This window comes from Cinclus cinclus, chromosome 7, assembly GCF_963662255.1.
Source record: "Cinclus cinclus chromosome 7, bCinCin1.1, whole genome shotgun sequence".
Classification (NCBI taxonomy): domain Eukaryota; kingdom Metazoa; phylum Chordata; class Aves; order Passeriformes; family Cinclidae; genus Cinclus; species Cinclus cinclus.
In genome coordinates, this window is record NC_085052.1 from 29606612 (window position 1) to 29612611 (window position 6000).

The following is a 6000-nucleotide window of genomic DNA, read 5'->3' on the forward strand; positions in this document are numbered from 1 at the left end:
TGAAATTGCAGGAATAATGTAAATGTGCATACAACATTGCAGTACACCATCAGTATGAACTAAGAAAGCTTAGATTTTTCTCTCCTCCAAGTAGCTTTTAGTACAAAAACCTAACTACGAGACCTGATGTATAAGATAAAGCAATATGGATAATTTAAAGCACAGCTGTTTCAAACTATCTACCCTTAAGGTCACCAATTGATAAAACAAAATCCGAAATCTCTACAGAACTCAAGGACTCCTCACAGTTATTCAAACCAGAACAATCCACTCAGAAGTCCTAAATTCAAGACAAGAGAGAAAAAGAAGAGCACTGGCCATTGTGTGACTCTCAGCCCCCTGAGTCTTATACAGCCATAAGCACACTGGTGACAATGGACAAATAATTTAACATAAGGATAGTGTAGGGTTTTGGGTTTGTTGAGAGAATTTGTTTCATTGACAGAGAGCTGCATTCTTCAGGAAGACATGATGTACAGTACAGAATTTGCCAATTAATGTAGTGATGAAAATAACCAGAAAGAATATTTCAACAAGTTATAATTGCAAATAGAAATAAAATTTGTAAAAGACAGGAATATGTAGAGTCATATGCTATATAAAATGTTATATAAAAACCATATACTTAGGTGTTGGTCCTATATAATATATATATACGCACATGTTCTCTCTTCAGACTGCCACTTGAGCTCAGATTCCCATCTACTCTGTATCTTTTCTAAGGATATAAACTACTGTTAATCTTGGCAAGTTTACATGAAGTGGAGTATATTTTACTCCACGAAAACGATGAGACATTAATCTTCTGGGCAAACTCTCTTGAAATTTCATTTTGATAGGCAAAACTTGACTTTTCAGTTTGAACTACTGTTTCATTCTGTTGGCAGACCAAAGAAGATAAAAAGACACAACTATGTGAAGTATTACATCTTAGTAACACAGCAAAGTCTAAAAAAAAAAAAGTAAATTCTCTGATTCCATTGTCCTTGCCCTTTTGCCTCCAATGGGAACATAATTTCTTTCAGAAATTTCATATTGTACTCCTTCCATGCTTTTGTTGTGAAGCTCCATTGATTTTTTTGCCACCTTCTCCATGTGATGTTAACCAGGCTTTAGAATAACATATAACAATTTAGGGAAGCAAGCGAAAAAATATGTCCAGTTGAAATTACAGGGAGATTTTCAACAGAGAGACTATAGTTACTCAAGACAAAAGTTGTCTTGTATACTAAAGCTGACTGTATTTTTTGTTTATTTGTGAATTGTTTGCTTGTTCAACTACACAAACAGCTTCCAAGGTGCCTCAATACTTCTTTAGTTATTTAAAAAGGACTGGCGTTGCTGAATTACTGGGACATAATAACATCATGCTTAAATGATGTCTTGGAGCAGAATCCCAACTACAGCAGCAACACCTGGAGAGTCAGTATGGCAAATGTATCTCCATTTTACTGAGAGACATCTGTCTAAGAGAATGGAATCTAACGATCAAGTCTAGCAATACATCCTAAGCATCCCTGCGACCCGATCCAAGTAATAAATTGGGTTAGGTGTCACATGTGTTCTGCTTCTGTACTTGGAATCACAGAGTACAAATCCCAAGGAGTGGATGAGTATACTTAGGAAGAACATGTCCATGTAGTCTCCTTAAATATGTAAGAATAAACGTTATTCTGTGATCACTAGGCAATAGGGCTAAAATTACGATGAAGCTGTTTATTATTGCCCTTCTCCTCTTCCCTGACTCATTTGAGGTTATGGACGCATCTTGGCAAAGTGCATTAAAATAAAAGGGTGTATAACCCAGTAGTCAGTCCTGGGAACACTTTCCTTCCTGAATTCTGAATTTGAAATATCTGCTGTGCAAGCATATGTTTATAGAGAGCTGCAAGGAGGAGTTAATGTCCATATTCACTCCAAAAAATTATGTAGTTGCATGTAAAAAATGAATTTGCAGAGCTCTAGAGAGCTTAAGTATATTACTTCTTGTAAAAATAAAACTCATCGAGCAGAGGACCCAAGGGCAGCACATATATTTGTGCTAAGAATATCACTTTAACTGCACACGAGCTCTGCATGTGATGTCATATGGAACATTATGGGTTTCTTCTAGAACAGGGGTCAAATGGTTCCATAAGGTATTTATTAATGTAATTTATTGATTTAGCTGAGGCAGAATTAGCCTGTTGTAGAGCGGAAGTCTGATCAGTCTTCTCCATTTTTGAGTTCTTGGAACTCAAAATTCAAAGGAAGAGAAAGATGGGGCACAGCTCACATATACTCTGCTGACACTTGTGACTTGGGTTAGGAGAATAGGGGTATATTTTGGTACACAGGGAGCAGAGTTACCCACATACTTATCCTAGGAAATTTAGGAGGAGAATGAAAAATCTCAGTGCACTGTTTGATAGCTTTCCTTGAACTGGAGCTTATGCTTTTCTCGTTTACTTGAAATTTGAAAGAAGATGATAGAAGTTAATGGAGTTTCCTTATGGTAAAGCAATGTAAAAGGAATCATCCTCCTTGTTTTAACATCTGTGAAAGCAGTCTTCCTCACAAACAAAACATATGAGATTCTTCTGTTTTAATTCTGTTTGGCATCTGCGCCTATACTGCCAGGGACATTCAGAACCATTTATGTTAACAGCAAATATTTTTACTCTAAAGAAGGAAACATATCCTTATTGATATTCAGCAAGTGGTGTGTTGTTGTAACCAAGATATAATTTACTCACTTGTCTGACTGGATTACATTACTCCATGTATTTTATAGTTTCATCTGTGAAAAACTGAACTTTAGTTCTACAGCTGTCATTTCCCATAATTCTTTTAAAACAATCCATGGCAAAAGGATAAAAAATAGCTCCAATAGAAACTTCTGGGGATGGCATTTGAAAAGACATTATTTACAGTTAATGAATTAGACTAAGAAGTTTGTCATATTCTTTACATGAGGTGTGAGTCAGACTTTGTATGCAAGTATTTCTACCATTTGTGTACTTTGTAAAGGCCACGACTTCCTTTGTTCCCTGGGAACCCTGCAGTGAAAACCTTTGTCTTCAGAAGCGCACAGCTTTGTTAGGCTGCCTGGGTAATAATTCTGGTTGTTCTGAGCCTTTTGGTGTGCTCAGAAGCGATGCACTCGCCCACTGCCATCCCTTGTCAGGGCTCCCCTATCTTAGCTCTGCAGCCACCTGAGCAGGGCAGCAGCTCAGCAATTCACAGGAAAAGCCGCAGGAGTTCAGCCAGCGCGAGGATGGGAAGACTGGGCCATTACTTATTTATAAAGTTAGCAATTGCAGTAAAAATTGAAAGTCCCCAAAATGGAGGATCGGGATACTCTTTCATCTCTGTTTTCTGCCTCTTTATTTCTTGTGATGTAAATTTTGAAACTTCCTTTGATGAAAAAAATCAAGCTCCAAAACCAGACTAAGCTTCAAAAGATGATTTTAGGCTTTCATACACAAAACTGACTCAAAGTTTTATTACCTGGGTTTATCACACACAATGTAATTTTTCTTCTACCTCTTGCTTTTACACTAGCACATGGATCACACATTCCTTCTTGGTAACTACATTTTGCATATTACCCAAGCCAGACATTACTCTTGATAAATGACTATTTAAATTTTCACTGCCTCTGCTGCGTTTCAAAGTATAAACTGTAACTGGATGTTTTATACACATACCAGAGAAATATTTTTCTCACAGCCACAGTGAAAAGTTTTGTTGAAAATATAGAGAAATTAAATGCAATCCAAATAAAACATTTTTAAAGTTGAACTCAACCATGTAAATTTTTGGTGCCAAATAAGAATTAAAATCAGAGGCTGCAAGTAGAGGATCATAATGGAAACATTTTTTCCAGTGCTACCTACACCTTTCACTGCTATGCATAAATCCTGTTATCACTCATGCAAAAATGATAGAGCAATCATAATTATTTCTGTACTAGACAAAAAAAATTCCCTGTATGATTTCATCTGATGCTAAAATGTAAATCATTATACTAAACAGATACTTTTTGCCTGCTTACAGAAAAAAACTGCACTCAATCTTCTTTCTCTCCACCCTATATAATTAAAAAAAAAAATCAGACACCAATTTTTAGCCAAGCATTCATCAGAGTATGTATTGTTAACAGGTGTTGTGTATTACATTTCCTATGCATAAAGTGTTGGAATGTAAAACTATAATATTGCTCCTAGGAACAAGTAGCATAATTAAAATTCTTTGTGAGTTTGATTTACTGGGTATTTTCTTCCTTTAAAATAACTACATTGCAAACAAGAGCCAATTTCTTAGATTTGATCTATGGGTTGTACAGCTTATACTTCAGGTTCAAAATGGTGATTTAGACAATAACACATAACAGCTGAATAGTTATTTATAATGGCACAGCACCTGCGGCAGATTGTCAGCTGAAAAGGCAAATCTAAATGCTTTCAGATTCTCTTGTGTACTATAATGGCAGTAGTAGTGGCCACTATAGATACAATAGTTAGGCATATAATGTCACTTTTGTTTCTGATTGCTTTCCATTTTCTCAATTTTATTTCCTTAAGACTGAAAATGTTCATACTTAGTGTCAGTCCATATGCATTTAAAGAAGCTCAGGCACAATTTAGCTTTCTGGTAATTTTGGGGGTGGAGGGTGTCAATGAACTTAAATATTAAATAGAACATATTTTCTCATAATTTTAAGATTTTCCACATTTCCCCAACCATTCCACATGAATAATTAACACAACTTTGGCTTTTTTTTTTCTTTTTTCATTTTGATTAATGATGCTGAGAACTCTGGAAAAATTTGGTCTAAAATTTTAAAACTGTAAAGACATTTTTCTTACCTCAATACATGCCAGGATTTTTCTATGAACCTTTTAGCAGCAGCTCCCATTTAAAAATCTGAAATAATGCATATGCAGTTTCCTTGGAAATTTGGTTCCTTCCTGGACTGAACCCAGCATTGATCATTTGTGTGATGATGTGCTAATTCTGCAGTGATGTGAAACACATGTTAGGAAGAAATGTTAACAGCTTGTTGCAGCAGAACCAGCCCATACAAAGCCATCAGTGCATTGATGGCACCTTCACCCACAACAGAAAGTCCATTTAGATACACCAAACTATGTTCAGGTTTCCACCAGATGGAATAGCTGGGGTGTGAATGTGTAAGGATCATTCCCAAAAGGCAAGCACTCTAAATCCATTAGAATTTTCCAGACAAGACAGAATTTGAACTCTTCTTGCCTATTAAAAATCTATAAAATTGCCTATATACCTTCAGAGTGTTGGGAGGCAGAAGATGGGCTTTGGGATCTTTAGTTGGAAGGTGACAAACAGTACAAGTACAACAGTACATTTCCACCAGAACAACCAAAGTCATATTAGGTAGTAACTATAAAAACATAAGCAGAAATAGCATTTTTCCCCAGACGAAAGGAAAATTAGTTTCCAAGGAGCTAATTGCTTTAGAACACAAGCAATAGGGGAAAAAAAGAGAAAGAAATGACTGGTCTGTAATACAGATCTGTGAGAGAGGCTAGGAAAAATCCACTTGCTCTGGGGTTGATGGGATGATGCCATTGCCAATTAGTATTAGTGCCTTGTTTTATAACATCCATCTACTCACTGTATGACCTGTTTTAGTATACACCTCAAAATCATTTTTGAGGTACTTCCACTGGAGCCAAGGGAGTTAATCCAGGAATTAGCTTGGTCAGTGAAGTAATTCATATGCAACAGAAAGAGTTACAGAAATTTAGTTGGAAAAGAGTAATGGAGAGGGATTCATGCATGCCATATATCTTCTTGGCTTTGTGCTAATGTGATTTATCTGCTTGAGATAGCGAGGAGCTTTTATAATGTGTGCATACTGTGCAATATGGGACAGTAGCTTCACAATATAAACTGTCCATTAGTAATGCAAAGTAACTTATTTTCATTTACTAGACCATTACTGCAAATTTTTCTCCCTAGTTTTGATGTTATAAATCT